Below are 17,904 nucleotides of genomic sequence, written 5' to 3' on the forward strand. Positions count from 1 at the left end.
ATAATATACATATTTATATACATACACACACACACAAAACAAAATTATTCATTCGCATAAATATTACAATAATTATTACACTTTTGAGGTCGAACTTGAAAACGATTTCGGGATTGCCGCAGATTACCAACTGTTTTCAGTATTTCAAATTTGTTATACATTTTGTGTGAAACAGTCAAAAGTATTATTTCCAAGTTTCAACGCGCGCTCCCGTTAAGTATACTAACACCGAGGGAAATTTTTTCCTAAGAACAAAACACTTGTACAAACAACATTGACAAAACAACCGCGCCGCGACGGCTTATAATACGGATCGGTTGGTAAATACTTAATAAATATTCCATCTTATAATACATAATAATATATCATACAACCCCGATTTGTTTTGGCTCCGAAAACCGTATATCATTTTTTTTTTTTTTTTAAATAAAACCACCCCAACAAATTCAACCGTTAAGTGAACATCAATATAAAAAAAATTAGGTAAAATAAAAATAAAAATTAGGTTTAGAAGTGGAAAAAAACGAAAAACATATCAGCCGATTGGTGTATTTAATTTTACAGATATAAATATATTATATTCTAGCGATACTTGTGTTTATCGACATTATTATACGATTATCGTGTAATGGTAAGTACCGGTACCGGTTTATTCGAATAATATAACGCCGGTAAAAGTTTTTATGAGAAATTTAATTTTTTTTATTATCATTTATATATTAAGAAGAATAAAAAGCGTTTATAATAAAAAACACTTACCAGTTAACGCAGATAATAATATAATACTATGATTGTCGCGGAGAACTGGCGGGAAAACACTGATTTTGTATTTTCACCTCATGTCCACGCCGGCCGGTCGCGCGATGACGGTTCCGATTCGAATCGAATGTTATTTCCGGTCGCACTTTATCGATAATAATAAAATAATATTTAACTTTTCGACAATCGGTTTTTGAAAATGTTTTTATTTTTTTCAATTATTCTCTTTTCAATCGGCGGCTGCGTTTGAAAATACCCGGATTTCGGCGTACGAAGTATTGTATTATTGTAAAGTTAGAAAGTGTAGGACATGTACACGACGTATAGTATGCGACAAATAAGTAAATAAAATAAAATTACTATATATAATATATATTTTACTATAATAAAACTATAATAATAGGAGAGAAAAAACAAACTGAAAACGTCGTCTGTCGTCGCGGAGCGGCGGCGTGTGCTGAGAGCGCGCCAGACGAAAAGACTGTGCGGAAAAATGCCCCCGAGCGCGAGGAAGAACCACTTTGTGCGTGCCACCCGGGACTGCAGTGTTGCCAACCCGGCGGCAGTCGACGCGGCGACGGCAGCAACTGGCGGTGAGCACGCACACACACACACACACGAGCACGAATCGAGCCCCCACGCCGACTTCGCGTGGGGATGACACGGCGTTGAACTTGAACGCTTTCTTTTTACATAACGCCGCCGCCGGTCGTTCACGACAAATTACCAAATTACCGTACAAACATCATCATCATCATCGTCGAGCAGAAGTAGCAGTTGATTGTGCGTACAAATACTAGACTATTACTACAGGCACGCGACAATCTCACCCGTTCCAAAATCGACGGCCAATATAAAACAAACTGAACGTGTGTGGGAAAAACCTAAGAAAAACTTGTTACGGTTAAGCGAAGAAAAAAAAATATCAAAAAACACCCTTGACCATAAACACATTGATACATACTATCCGGCAGTAACGCATACGCGTATTTCGGTTAATAAACGCGTACATAATATTGTATTAAGTCAAGTGTATTTATTGGGCCGTGTAAAAACAAAACAAAAAAATAACAAACCAAACGAAATTAATAACATTACCGCCGACGGCCGGTTATGGCATTTGAACGGCGGCTCAACGGTCAAGGTCGCGGCCGTTGAACAGTGGCGGCTGCGGTCAGCGTCGTGGACAAAACGTACGTCAAGGAATGCCTCCTACGCGGTGCCGGATTAAGTGGCGAGTCGGCACGAGGGGCTTCAGCTTTTAGCGTTCAAATCACAGGTGGAGTGTGCACCATTTTCACGACGGGAAGGTTAACCAGGACAATTACTATTGAACATATTTACTTTATTTTTGAAAATGGATTTGTCAAACTTTTTAAAGCCGGATATCAACGGTTGTCTATGAATGGTCATTTTGGATAGTAATTTTGTAATTTTATTTGTAATTAATACATTACCACAAAAACATTGGTATGTTTTTCGAGCAAAGAATGGTTATTGTGATAAAATAATAAAAGTTTATTATTTACATTTTTCTTATATTTTATCACTTAGAATTCGTTTCAGTCAATGCATAAAATTAACAAACGAAATTTTTATTCTTCAACAGTAAGATCCTTTGACAAATTATTTACTTTTGCGAAAGTACTTAAAAAATGTTTTAATAAAATCTTGATCCACGATAAACGTAAAATAAAATAGGAAAATTATATTTTCAATAATAAGAGATCGTTTATACAAATTACATAAAAAAAATGCCTTAATCAAAAAAAAATTGTTCGCATTATTTCTTCATACACATATTAGATTTCTAAGTAGATACCATAAAAGATTTTTTTTGTATAGTTTTTAAAGGCATTCAAAACGTGCACTTTTTCTTAACATTCTATAAACAGACCAAATTTCTGGGTAGCTAAATTTACTGATTTTATTTTTTCCATAACTATAGTTATAAACGTTCAGTTTGATCAATTCATTGAACCTACCAAAAACATGGAGTATAGCGTCCTCCTAAATGCCCAAGAAAAATAAAAAACGTAGAAACTGTTTACATATGCCCATAAATTTCATTAAATAAATTTTATCTTTAAATCGCATTAACATTTTTTCGATTTCAAAAAAGATTCTCGAAGCTAAAATATGACACTAGAAATATTTGTTTTGCTAGTTAACAATTGTATTAGGTCCAATGGCCTGTAAATTGATAAAACAGTTTTTATTGTAAAATTTTAAGAAAGCGAACTTAAGCTTAGTGTAAAGGTCAAGCTGAGGTTCTGAAATGTTGAGGGTTTTCTTATTTAAATAGGCTACTATCGATTGGGCGAGAGGGGTTAATAAGGTAAAAGACATTAATTTTTTAGATAAACTATAATATGAACATGTACAGATACTTAAATACCAACCAACTACAAACGTCCATCAAAGTCATTACTATTAAAGGTACCTACTTGGGCGCTGAAAAACCGTTTCGAAACCTTAAGCGTCCTCTCGAGAATTACATAGACACTAATGCGTACCCATTTAATAAAATATATATACATAATTTATATCATGTGTAGGAACTATACTAAATGGGAACACACACATGGCGAAACATTGTTATTTCAATATTTACAACCTGTAGCCGTTTTTCTCAAGTTAATAATATATGTTTTACATTATATTGCTGGTAGCCTAAAAGTTTCAAGTTATGTAATTTCTATCGAACGCCGCCTCTCTCTCTCTCTCTCTCTCTTTGTCTAAAGTAAAGTCTATTGTTTTTGCTCTGAACTAAACAGTTTGCGTGCCGGAAAGTTACACAGGATATTAGAATATAATATATTAGAGGCACTATATGCATTATTCAAATATAATTACTAGTACCTATAACGATGTAGGTAGTTAAGAATTATTGATTTTTGAAAATATGCTTGAGAAACGAAAATATCGGTCTCATAAAAAATGTAGTAAGAGATAATATTATGTTTTAGAGAAGTGACGGTCGCCAAATTCGGCGTTGACCGTCCAACATAGTATTAGTAATAATTATTATAATTTTTTTTAATAAATTAGGAGTACAGGGAAAAAACCCAGGAAAAACACTTTTTAATCTAAGAAATACATGTTTAAATAATAGTGAAAAATTAAAAAAAAATCCATACAAAATTTAAAAAAAAGTTCAATTTTCATAAACATAAAGAACAGACTTGTTTCGTACCAAAACTAATTATATGACAACAAAAGGGACATTTTTAAAAAGTAACGCATGTTTTTTTCCTTGGGCCCTTCAAATAATTAAGTGCGTTTTGTCATATTGACACTTTTACCTTGTATTATTATGTTACACTTCGTGTGATTTAAACAAAAGAGCCGATAATGACTAAAAAAACACCTACTCAAAACGCTAAAAGTAAAAATAAATGGTCTTATTTTACATTATACAAATATTATCCATTTTTTTTTGGCGAAAAAAAAACAATGCCCAGCGCGTTGTAAGTAAATGAGATTTAAAATTAAAGATTTGAATAATTGTGAATGACAATTGAATTAGATAACTAAAACTATTGACTAAATTACAAGTTTATAGTTTGATGGCGTTTTAATAAGTAGAACTTCCAATCATCCAAATTTGTGGAAATGTTTCAATCAAAAATATATGATTACATTATACCTATATCTTATTTTTGAATGAATCCAAAAACAAAATAGTTTAAACTGAATTAAATGAATTATAACATAAAAAAAATCACTAGTAAAGTAAAAAAATAAATAAAATCGACTCAACAATAACATTAACGTAACGCGTTAATGCTGAACCTTGAAAAAAGAACTTGTATGATAAAACACTTGTTGAAATAATTTGCTAAATAAACCTCTATATTGAGGTTTTAATCAATTTAATAATGTTAACTTCGTTTGTATAATATATAAATAATATTAAGTAATAACCATTTGATGATTGAATTATAAGTACAAGAGTTAAAAAAGAACTCACGTGATGATAAAAAAAAAACATTTAAGGTTATTACTTCATATATTATATAAAAAAAATTAATATAGTATCTCACAACAAGTATCACTGATAAGGAGAAATTGATTAGATGAGAGGAAACTCTTGTTTTCCTAATAATAATAATAACCATGTAGTTTACATATTATTTATGTGTAAATAAATCATCGATTCGTATTTCTTAGAAAACGATAGAAAAATTTTAAAAATGTTTATCAATATAAAAATAGTTAATTCAACAGAGAGGGTCACTGTGGTTTCATTCCGTGTAAAGAAAGTTTTGTGTAGGGTACACCCGAGTACAAACGAGAACAAATCGGCGAAATTACATGGCGCATATTATAAGGTTAAATTTAAAAAAAAATATTAGGTTTGTTAAAATTAAATAATTTACAAAGTCAAACGCAGAACGCGGCGACAACAAACACAACGGACGTAAGTACAAATTGTAAGAGTTATGTGCCGAACACAAATATTCAAAACAAACCGCAGCTGCGCTAAAAACCGTATTATATTTACATAATATAATAATGCATACAATGTAATTTTGGTAGTGCTTTGCGACCGAAATACACGAATATTCAGGTTAAAAAAAAAAAAATAATACTAAAATAAAATCTAGCGTAAAAAGGGCTATACCGTAAGGCGTAAGTGGATGGCTGTATAATATCATTTTTAAAAGTTGGTCGAAAAAAAAAAAGGCTTAACAGACTGGGAAAAGCTCGGGTTGATTCACCCCGGCTTTGATCCAAAATGCCTCTCCCAAGATTTTCAGTGAACAATATGAATGGAGCAGCCCGCACGCGGTATGATTTGGAAAAAAAATGGTAATAAATAGTCATCTAGACAAGGTAAGGGCGGCACTAGACCCGAGGACGCTGATACATGATAATATTGGCCATGTGGAGGTAGAATGTTGATAAAAATTACACTATATTTAGGTATAGAAACCATTTAATGATGATCAATGTCGATTATATTGATAGATTGGTGTAACAATGCTAAAATTGGACGCGTGAACTTTTTGAAATTTTCTCATTAACGAACCAAACGCAATTTTTCAATTATCCAACACGTGTTAGATTGGTTTATGTACAAAAAAAAGAGGTAAATGAACTCCGCAATGATTTTAAAGTAATTTTTCGTCCGGTTAAACTTCGTGTGCACGGACAACCGCGAAGGAGGGCAGAGGAAAGACAGCTATCGCCTTGGCTTTGAAGTGTTAAAACAATTATGTTAAACTTTGTAACATGAACTTGAAAAACAGACCATTGAATTTAAAATGAACCTCGCGTATAATGTATAATTTAAATATCTATTCTCTACACTTAATAACAAGTTTTAACTGTTCTTATATTTTTATAGTTTTAGATATCTTTTGTTAGCATTATATTTACCTTATTGCAAAGACCTTTGATAACCAAGGTATAGTGTATTTAAATAATATTTATGTAATTGTCGAGCCGTCATATTTACCCAATAAGGTCTATAAGAAAATAAAAAAATTGTAATTGTTAGTTTTTTGGTCAGAGTTGGCATAAGGGTTTGTACTTTGAAGGGGTGTATTTAAAGTAGACAAATTTCTACTGCTCTCCACAAATTTTTTTCAAAAATTAGCCAATTCTTCAAGTTTGACACGATATTGGTCAAAAGTTGTCAAACAGCCTGAAAATCTATTTGTGGATCAAAGTCAAACTGGCTCGTGCCGTATTTTGGTTTCATAGAATCCATAGATTCTATGAATCCAGTTACCGACTTATCGCCACACCTAACCGAGTAAAAGAAATCCCCCCCCCTGAATGACTCTCTTTAAAACTCCATCGAACTTCCTTCGAGGGTAGACATTTGGTACGAAAACAAGTAGGAAATTTTCGACACTGTAATTCAATTAAAAAAAACGTCTATCCTGCTCAGAGAAACTGCCATTGTCCTGCGAGATGACCGAACTGAGCCACTATCTTCCACGAGCCATAGGAAAATAAAAAAACCACCTACAAAACGTGTCGATACAACTTGATGTTTATGTAAATATCTATAGTACGTTTGACACTATAATCGATTAGTACTTGTGTATTGAATCGATATTTTTTTAGTACTTCTCGTCCGGATCCGGATCCGGCAAGTAACCAGAAAGACCTTGGAATTTATTGCCGTCTGTTTTGTGTTGGGGGCGCTTTAACTTGGACGGGCTTTAAATGGATAACGCGCGCTAAGCTGGAAACGCTTCTTTCGACAAGTCGACGAGGCGCGGTTTTTTCGATCCCGGCACAGTGTAAAAGCCTACTCTGCCTACCGCTCGTACCTACGCACATAATATTCACCGTTATTTTTAACAAGCCATTATTATTATTTTTTATATAACGCGTTTTTCTACTACACAGTAAACACGCCGTCGAACGCGGCAAACGTCGGAAACGTACAAACACATCTGTGGCAAACACAGACTTTTGGGAGTTTTTCAAGACGGACGAAAACACCTTAAACCGGTTTCAAAAAAAGTATCTACTTTTTTACTATTTTTTTTTTTTTGTTTTTTACTCGAGTACAACCTACATTCAAGACCACTATATAATACAGGCCGCCAGCGCTCGAGTGACAAAATGTACACCCGACCGAGATCAGAGCGTTGTTCGTGCGATGATAACAAATAACAATATCATCATACCCAAGACCTAATATAATATTGTGTTATTAGGTGTAAAAAAAAAAAAAAACTGCTCGTCGACAACGCCACCACCGCACAGCCGCCGGCCACGATACTACTACTATTATAATATTATTACCCGTGTCTACATAATAATAACATAACCTCTGTCACGAAAGCACAACAGCAGCTACCTGCCTAATTCTAATCTGATAACGGCCACGACAAACGCACACACGGGGCAGCAACAACAGTGCGGGTATATTATGTAGACTGTAGAGGCATCTCGAACACACGCATTTCTCAAGGTTCTTAACCTCGTCCGTGTCATTCTGTGTGTGTGTGTACGCGGGGGTATTGCTATGCAAATCGATCTTACGATTTAGGCACAACCATTTGCATTCGACGTCATTTCATCTACTACATTATGCCTAAGCCCGACGAGTGTCGCTCGGCCGCCACCGTTATCGGATCAAAATAATAAAGACAAAATAAAAAAAGTTTCCATACACACAGACCGTCACCGGGTTGCCGTCTCCTAGCCAAAAAAAAATAAAAACCAAAAACAGGCCGCACAGTGTATAGGTATTGTTATCACGGCGATGGTATAATAGAGCACAAAAAAAAAACAAAAATGCCAACTCAGTCAAATACACAAAACTTATCACCGGATCATATCTAATTACCGACATCGCTGACAATACAACACAATGAACAGTATGACACACAAGTCCCGTAACATCCTAAAAGTCTCTGGGGAAAATCAATATTTTTGAACTTAGTCAAAAAAGACCCCTTTTCTCGAGGCTGGAAAATAGTTACATATTTTGCTTGTAGTAAAAACCAATTTAAACAAGTAAACATCCTGACTGGTTGATGGCCCTCCACGCATTTTTAAATCCAAAGGTGTTAATCAATTCAAAGAGCATTCGTTTAAGGAATTTTATAGATTTTAAATTATATTATTGTAATTTCTTTTTTTTTTTGCTCAACATATAGAAAACGCACAGTCCGTCTTAAATCTCAAAAACAAGTATAGCTAAAATTATAGAGGACATTTCAAACATCAACGAAAATAAAAGGCGTACGTTTAAAAATTACAATAATGTATTTGTTTATTTCAACTGTTGACATTGATACGAAGGTTATTAGCATACATGTAGAACAAAAAAAAACTAGGGGTTAAAGCTCCAAGCCCGGTGAGGTTAAGTGTATTCTACACGGTTTTCCAAAGTCAACGGCGCTTTTCCACACATTGTGTTAATATTATAATACACTAATATTTTGCCTTGAACTTGAGGCGAATTCGTTAACGCCACCGCCGCCATTGCGCAACACCGGGTGTGCGCCAATACCGCTAAATATAAAATGACTGTAAATTAAAGAAAAATAAAATCCGTCAAGTTCACGAACAAGGTGTCGGGCATAGGTACACGACGCGATGGTATAATTTAACGTTTAATCATGTAATATAATAATATTGTAAAAGGCTACGGGTCGAACGTTTTCACGATACATCATAATGTAACGCACGCCAACCGTGAAAAGTTATTACGTGCACATATTATGGGTATTATTCAAAGATACACCACGGAAACTGATCAACGTTTGGTAAAAAAAAAATTGTCTACGTCCATCAATACTTGTTAAATTTATTAATAAAAATATACTTATGCTTACTCGATAATACGACGGCGGCATAGGCACATATAATGGTAATAGTTGTGGATTTCCAAATAGGTGGCGCGGGAACAAGGAGATAGAAGAACATAATTTGTCTTATCCGTGGGGGCTTCGCCCTCCACGCCTCTGATTGCTTTTTTACTAAGCGATATTGATTAAGTACATCACACTCATGGTCGCGAGGTGTATTTTTATTATATCGTACACATACAATTTATAAATTAAAATACTTTCAGTACGCAATCGTAGACATTTGAAGTGTTTTGGCCTCCGGGCAAACCAACAAGGATGGGCCTGTCTACACACACACACATACACACACTTCTATTGTGATTAATGATGTGCAAAGCCGGATCAAGCCGGATAATAGGCTTCGAAAAATTAAAAAAAAAAAAACTCGCAAATTTTGTGACATCTTTTTGCGAAGTACCTAACTGTCAAACTATTATGATCCATTTACGTTTTAGTATGCACATTACCATTGCCATCATGTCGGAACTATTAGAAGTGCAATAATTGTTTAGACAATTATGTATGTATCTATCATTTTATAATTAATAAATTCACTATAAAATATTGTTTAAGCGTTGGTGTTATTAGTATATGATTATCCGTCACAAAATGTGATATACACATATTTTGACAGTACTGAACATTATTGTCACTGATTAATTAAAAATATTACTCAATAGCTGTGTGAGGTTTAATTGTGGAAAAATCAATGACGATTGATAATTTTTTTTAAGGATTCGATAGTAAGAAAGTTAAAATTGAGATAAAACAGAAATGAATATTCAGTTTAGTGTATGGTTAATCTCAAAATATAACTAAACTTGAATGTTTGTTTTTAACTCAATGTTTGTACTGAAGATCTTAAACCCAACCTGAAGATATAACTATTATCGTGCGCGACAGACACCCACGCAGTGCGAAAAATGTTTTTTTTTAAACTCCAGACATATAGACAAACAAACTAGCCATTTATATAAAACTCCGGAGCTTTTACAGTTATACACAATATGTTTATCGCGTTTTATATGTTATTGGTTTTTAAAAAGTCAAAACTTGATAAAGTCTAATTTTTCTACATTATGTCCAAACTTACAGCATAAAAATTCTCAAACATCAAAATTGCATTATATCAAATCTTATCATGATTTTGTTATAGGTATCTGATAACTTTAAAAAATCTGTATAGCTTCCAAAAACTGTTAAATAAGAATGGTGAAAAATGTAAATTATACATCTTCTTTGAAAAGTACCAACAAATTATAGATAGTTCAAGCTAGTAATAGCTTCCTCAGAACCATGTAATATAGTTATAAATTACATAACTTCGATTCTTATACCTCTATTATTAAATTATTTTTTTTTATTATTTTAATCCCAACTATCTATTGTACTACTAAACAAGTAGTACATGCAATACAAAATATTCCAATGATAGGATTTTTGTTTGTCAGCTGCATTAAACGATAAAAAAGATTATTAAGCTAAATGCCTAAATAGCCTGATGCAGAAAATGGAATATTAAAAGGATATTATATATATATATATATGTAGTTAGACTAAGGAAGACACCCTGAACTTGATGTTTGTCAGATAAGTTCTTCGAATTTAATATTTGCAGTGTGTGCTTGTGTGTCTTCTAACAGCATCGGGAATCAAGATTTAGAAAGTGTTGGAAAAGACTGCAATCGTAAGGGAAACAGGTAATCTCTTAAACAAAGGATATTAACCGCATGAACATACATTGCACTCTTACACGCGATAAGCGGTCCACAGCAGAGGATGAGATCCAGTGGTCTATGCCCAAGGAGCAGACAGTCTACGAAGACCAGACAATAGTGTTTTCATTTCGTATTTAGACGATAATGCCTTTACTATTATGCCAAACCCCGCGTGACAAAAACACTTGGATTGTAACTTCTTAGCTAGGGCTCGAGCCTCGATACATTCATACGGCTATCGGTTTCGGAGCGAGTGAAACAACACTGTACTCGGTGGTTTTTTTTTTGCTCCTTCTAAGATCATGGATATTATATAGATCTCCTATTGCGCGATTCTGTTATGACACGCGCATGTGTGCGACGATCACGGTGTCTTTGAACCGGTGGCGTATCTATCAGCAAACGCGCACACCTGGTCGGCTGTGGCGGGTGTCGGGTTCGCTACTATACCATAATATAGTGTAGTGTATACAACATGATTGCCGTATACCGTTTTTTCAACACGAATACCGGCAAGGGTTCACGAGCCCACGCGGTTCGTCGTCAAGTTCAACGATCTGTCCCTGCGGTGCGGTGTGCTGTGCCTGCACCGTCGTGGAGAAGATCCCTGCTTCGCGTTGTCTGGTCGTTATAACCAGAGAGCTGGTATACTATAACACACACACACAGTGTTTCGGGGCATTAACGGCATAGGAGCAGACGGTCTGACAGATAAAGTCAAGATGCGCAAGTAAAACACCGATTATTCCCCACAATCCGGATTTCCGTTGTGCATATATAACAACGCGCTGGTCCAGATGTGCCGGAGGAGTCAGCGGCGGCGGCGGCGGCGGCGGGCAACCCCTTTTGCCGGCCCGGAGAGCTACCGCCGTTTACATCACCGGTTGTGTACCGCAACCCGCGGTCTCATAATAATATCATTAACGCATACGGAACACTATCTGAATACATGTATACCATCGCCGTGCTACCCACCCCGATGATGCACTTCCCGAACACCGTCGACTACAGAAATCAGAGTCAATGACTCTGTTGTACAGCACAAACACATACTCCGCATCGCCCGCGCCGGGATACGGAAACGCGAGAAACCAGCAAAATAATTATTAGAAAGTTTTTTCTTTCTTTCATTAACCGCGAGGGGTTGGTGACGAACCCGCCGGAGACGCGGTTTTAAACCCACCCAGGACACGAATAACATGCAGGGTTGAGCGTAATAACATTTCACGTATCAAAGTTAAGAAGGTTCTTAGTCTTCAACGCTTCAACTATATTGTGGCTGTACATTCTTATGAAAGATACATTGCCAACATTAACTTCCATTCCATGCATTTATCTGTCGAGATCAGTTCGCATGCGTTGCTAGATCAGGTCAACTTCCACCAAACTAGATTCATCTATCCAAAACGTTATCTTTTCTCCGGCGGGCTATTTAGCTAACTCTTTTTTTTATCATTTTAATGTAGCTTGCAAGCAAGTAACGCTTTTTACGGTTAGCTACTAGCTGGTTTCAACATATTATTGTCTTATGTCTTCAAAAATTAGGCTTGTAGATAATATAGTGAGAGAACAATATTTTAGCTAACAATAATATCCGACATATTGCCGTTTACATTAGATAGCAGGTTGAACTTATGTTTTGAGTACTCATCTGAGGTGAACTTGACATTTTTTTAGAAGTTTTTTGATCCTAAATTCAATCTCAAACGAATGCCTAAAGCAAGCGAGGCGTAAATAAAACAATTTCAATTTTATATTAATGTTGTAGATAAATGTATCCTGAATACTACGAATTCCGTTGAAGCATAAAAAACGATGACTCTTTTTTTGTATTTGCTTCTCAGGAACAATCAAAATCAAATTCTAAAGTCCACATTATTTATAGAGCTTTGTTTATGTATGTAACTTATTTTTCTATCTTGACTATATGTAATTCAAAAATAGCCGCTTGAACACTCACTCGCTACAGTTCACTATAGGCCTAATTTATTGAGTCCGAAATATTAAAAAAAAACATGGACATATTTTGCAGAAAAATGAAGTTTAAGATTTTTTCAAGTAATTGACGTTTGGCACATTGTGCACGCTATATTGGACATAATACATTTACCAAATTTTCTATAAAGTATTATTTCATTTAAGACATTACATTTTTCCTCAAAATAAATAAGCACATTTGGTTGTTCTTTATACAGAACCAATAAAGGGGGACTGAGAAAGTGCGAGTTACCTTCACATTGTTGTGAATAGTATAAGTGCATGAACCGTTTTAAAATGTTCAGCAATAAAAATAAAAAATAGATATACACGTGGTCACTCGGCGTCACAGGTAAAATTTCAATGTTATGTTTGTTCTTGCATTAAGTTCTATTGTTTTTGTTTTCCTTTAAACAAACATTCCATTGAAATTATAATAAAAACCTAATTTCGGTGTTATTACTAATCTTGTGTCACGGAAACTCCGACGAACCTTAAGCATTGTTTATTTTGAGTCATGCAAAACCTATGTGTATTGGTTTTTGGTTTAAATAATACGGCATAAGATAGTATGAAAATTAATTAACAAAAAATACAATAATTGACTATACAATTATTCAGTTCAAACTATTAGCAAAGTCCTATTTGTGTAAAAAATTTTCAAAATAAACAACATATTAAAACATAATTTCAGTCTTGTTGATAAATTAATAAAATCAATTACTTCACGCTGAAGCTAAAAAAAGTATTTATAGATATTTTTCATTTTCAAGAAGTTATTTTAACATTATATTAATTTGTCGCTGAATGTAGTTAGATATTCAGGTATAAATTAAGAGACAATTAAGAGCGAGTTTCTCTCTAGAGTACAGTCTCCCCACAGACCGTACTTATAATTCAAAACATGTAAGCTTTAAAGCTGTTCGTCGGGACTTTGATTCTGTTTGTTGTCTAGAATACAGGCCAAAATATATAATTTAAACACTAACTTACCTCCACGAGTGATGTCGTGCTAAGAGCGGCAACTCCAACGTGTCAAATCCATACAAGTCAACGGCCTAAAACAATAAGTACATTTGGATATAGTTTTGAAATAAACCACCAATAATATACAGTAAAAATCGGAAAAAATGTTGACTTAATTTTTTAATAAAATTGTATACTTTTAATTTACTAGAAATCCCTTTTTCGTATTGTTCTTACATTTGATGACAATCAAATATTTATTGTACCATGTATGAAAGTGATAATTAAGTTAGCAAATAGACTATCATGTTTTTTTTCAACAGTTGATCGCCTGAAGTTTAAACGTGGACAAGATATAGTTGAGATCTCATTGCGGATCTATATCGATCAAAGATAGAGTAGAAAAAATAATTGTGATTCAAGTAGATGTTATAGTAAGCAAATGGGTAAATGAAAATCCAACTTTTAAAAAATATAATAAGACTTATTCGTGTTAGACCTTGAAGATCACTAAAGTCACAAGATTGAAAACACTCGCTGTATATACCTACCTAACAAATTTAGGCACTAGTAGTATTCCAAATAAAATTGAATTTAAATGTTTTCCATTCGGTTACAATTGCCACCTGTCCGTGATGTCTGGTTGTAATGTAACTTTTGAAAAGTGTGTAACTTTTCTTGGCAATATAAACGGGTGCTAAATAGTGTTCTCAATCTATCAGAAAATAACAAATGATAATAGAAAAAAAAATTGAGCCGTATTTGTTTTTAAGAAATCGGTAAAAGAAAATTAGTTCGATTAACCCTAACAAAGTAGGTCTTGTCGATTCGGTTCATTTCTTCTTATACAGTACTAAAACGTTTGAGTTGCAATTGAAAAAAATAGCTTTAAGATCTCCTTAATAAATCCCTCTGTTGTTCAAGTGCTCAGCGATAAGGGCAATCGCCAGACAACGCTAATACCAAATGGTTCTTTTCCGCTTACTAAAACTAGAGCGTTTCCCAAGCACTTTAACCCGTGAGCAACAAAGTAGCATTCCATTTTTTTCTACCGTATAAAATTTAGTCAAAGTTATTATTGAAAATAATTCCCCTGCTCCCCCCTACAACTGTTGAATGCCAAGTACTCAATTTCGATCAATATTCTTCGAGACACCTACCGTCTACCTTTTTTTTTGGTTTACTTATTGATTTAACGAGTGCATAACCCGCACGAAAAACAGAGCAAGACAAAAATCGAAAGAGTATTATTTTTCTTTTGCGTTATTATTTTCGCCACATGTGTACAAAGATAAGTCTTGGTCGTCAGTTTTTTTTTTTTTTTTTGACGATATTCCTTTGTTCCGATCAATTTGAGTCGTTCACCGTGCACGCGCGCTTATTGGCACGAGCACAATACATTGCCTTTGTGCAAGCCAAACACCGCGAAAGGGATGTGTGGCAACAGCGTTTTGTTATAATAATTTTGTTTTTTGCCTAAAGGAAAAAAAAAGAGCGAAACCCGTACGAGATGGCCCGCCGATTGTAAAAAATGTATATTAAAAAAAACAAATAGGCGCCGGGGGAAAACGCCGCCACACCATGTGTGTTTCCTCGCACCGACTAAACCATATCCGAATTCGTTTGGCGTGAATCACGGATTTATTATAGCGACGTTCAGAAGAAATCGGACACCTTACCCTCATCGAGAGTCCGTCAAACAGCACCTACGACATTTTTACACTAATGTCCTACTAAAGCAACACGCGTAAAGGCACACTACTATTCGTACAAATGACGACGTTAACGACCACTGCAATGATCGCACCCGGACCAGACGATGCCAAAACCTCTCCTCTCTTTCCACGATCGGACTGGACCGACTTTTCCGAATTCATCGATGATCAACAACAGGCATGCATGCGTGCAAAGTTAGCCGAAATCTGGATTTTCGACATTTTGAAAATCTTAACCAGTATATATTTTAAAATACAGTTTTTTTTAAGTTAATCAATTGGTTTGGATTTTTAACATACCTTTTGAATGAACTTAGATTATGGTATTAATAAAATCCGCATTTTCTCTAGCTCTATAGCTTTCCCGTAGTATACATTTTTGGACGCACGCTGACCTAGTAAAGTGCGCCAAAACTTTACCAATCCGGGTCCCTTTAGGAACAATCCCCATTGTGATTACTACCTACACGAGTTGTGTCTGACAAATCGTCTCGGACATATCTATTCCCGTGACCGATTGGCGTTCTGAACACATATCCTCCAATAGTTTTCTACAGCATTCACTCAACACACACTCGTCGGACTGATGAATTTGATAAATTATTGTTAAGTTTACTACCAAATGTTTATGTGTTATTTGGATAATCGCTCAATCTAATGATACTTTGGCACAAGTTTGCCACCATCTCTGGTGTTGGGATTTGTGCTGTGCTCTTTTATTGTGCAACGGATTCGTCTTATGCTAGTTTTCGGTGACCGAAATATGCTTTTCCAACGACAGACTCTTATCGCTTCGAATCAGGGGTTTGTTTAACAGCGACCGTTGTTTGAAGGCCAGTATAAGCCTGTTTACGGTAAGTTTTTGTTGGGATTTCTGCGGACACACGGTGCTCTAGAGCCCTTCGTTGACTTCTATTCGTCCCGAATCCGAGTCGTTACACACTCGGGTTGGCAATGCGTAGTACCAGTAGCAGCAGCTGCGGCCGAGGCGTACATAGATGGACCGCGAGAGAAGAAGAGATGCTGCCCAAGATGCTATTTGGCCGGCACCCAAGGTTTGTGCACCGCTGGCGTGTTTGGCCCACGTCCAGCCTGCGTCGATCACAGATTGCTCCGTCGCGTTGAGGACGTGCCGGCCCCGAGTGAGTAGTATTACTACTTCAACTAGGTACTACACACACACACAAATAATCCATGTCAAGGGATTTTCATTTCATCGGATCATAATATTAACGAGTGGTGTGAGATACGATGTCAACCGGTTTCCAGCGAGAGGTTCTTCGTAAAAATGCCCTGGGCAATCTCCCTTATATATATTGAACGGTATGATGCTGTTTCCAAACGAAAAACAAAATATAATATACCTTTGGAACCACTATTTAATTAGTTTTGTCATAGCGCGGCGAACGAAAGAGACAACGTGGTATTTCACGAAAATGTATCCAAATGTTGTTGACAAGGGAATATTTTGATGTCTTGAGAATCGAACGTCATTTCAGTGGAAAACCGTTTGAATTTAAATGATACTAATACCGTATTAGTGTGTGGTGGAGTTCACAGGCCTTTGATTCGGAGCACGAGACACATCAATCGACGCCTCCCTTGAAGATTATTTTTAAAAGCGAAACGGTTTCCTTAAATATTTCACCATTACTTTTGAATCTTTGATTCAGTGCGTTTGGTGCAATCCCGTATACTTCTAAATTTATATTAAAGTTCAAAATATCATTGAAGATATTGTATATGGATGAACAACAATCTGTACTATAACGCATACGCCATGCTTCTTTTTTTAAATCAAGACCGACGTACTTCATTAAATTAGGCAACGAATTTTCTAAATACAGAACGTACAGATATCTAATGGGTTGGTGATAACATGGGTTAAAGGTTTTCGACGACACTAAAAGGTCTCGTGTATTCAGCTTGACTTAAGCACCCGTATACGATTTGATGTTTTTCAATTGTAGTTCAGATGACCTGATATGACGAGTTGATTTGTATTTTTGATGATCACGACAATTGTGATAAGGAAAAAAAAATGTTTTCTTTATTCGATCGCTTTCTTAAATTTTGTGAGTAAAATAGCTCATTCGAAAATCTAGAACTCGACACGTGCCCACCTGACCTAAAGATGTCGAGACGACCCTGTTTGGGGACAGCGCTCGACATCACTGGTCAGGGCAAACGACTTTTCATGGTAAATGCATACATCAACGTTTACGTTTTCCGCGAAACAATTAACGGATTGGGGCGATCAAACGCAATCGTCGCACTAGTGGTGCTTGCGCTAAAACTTACTAAATATAGTTATTATTATGGACAAATTATGGATGCCGACGGAATGTTGGAAAGGGAAATCTAATCCGAAATCGCATTACGGTTATGCAGTTTTGCACGAGACGCGTTATTTAGGTAAGGTGATAATTATATAGGCACAAC

At 35.4% G+C, this 17,904-nt stretch overlaps 1 protein-coding gene across 5 annotated transcripts in view; it reads right to left on the reverse strand.

The window, feature by feature from the left end:
* LOC126845628 (myocyte-specific enhancer factor 2-like) overlaps positions 1–17,904 on the reverse strand; it is a 103,281-nt gene that overhangs the window by 21,781 nt on the left and 63,596 nt on the right. For 3 of the 5 annotated variants that reach the window (XM_050584409.1, XM_050584407.1, XM_050584402.1), the window contains one exon: positions 13,775–13,839. The exons of 1 other annotated variant lie outside the window; for it this stretch is intronic. The gene's annotated coding sequence lies outside the window, so the exon portion shown is untranslated. Of the gene's footprint in view, positions 1–759; positions 1,246–13,774; positions 13,840–17,904 lie in introns of those variants that run through there. One more of the 5 variants, XM_050584403.1, reaches the window with a different exon arrangement.

This window comes from Adelges cooleyi, unplaced genomic scaffold (assembly GCF_023614345.1).
Source record: "Adelges cooleyi isolate 19-005CV unplaced genomic scaffold, UGA_ACOO_1.1 ACOO_flye_CR_arks_rails_tigmint_CR_PRNA_8, whole genome shotgun sequence".
In the NCBI taxonomy this organism is placed as follows: domain Eukaryota; kingdom Metazoa; phylum Arthropoda; class Insecta; order Hemiptera; family Adelgidae; genus Adelges; species Adelges cooleyi.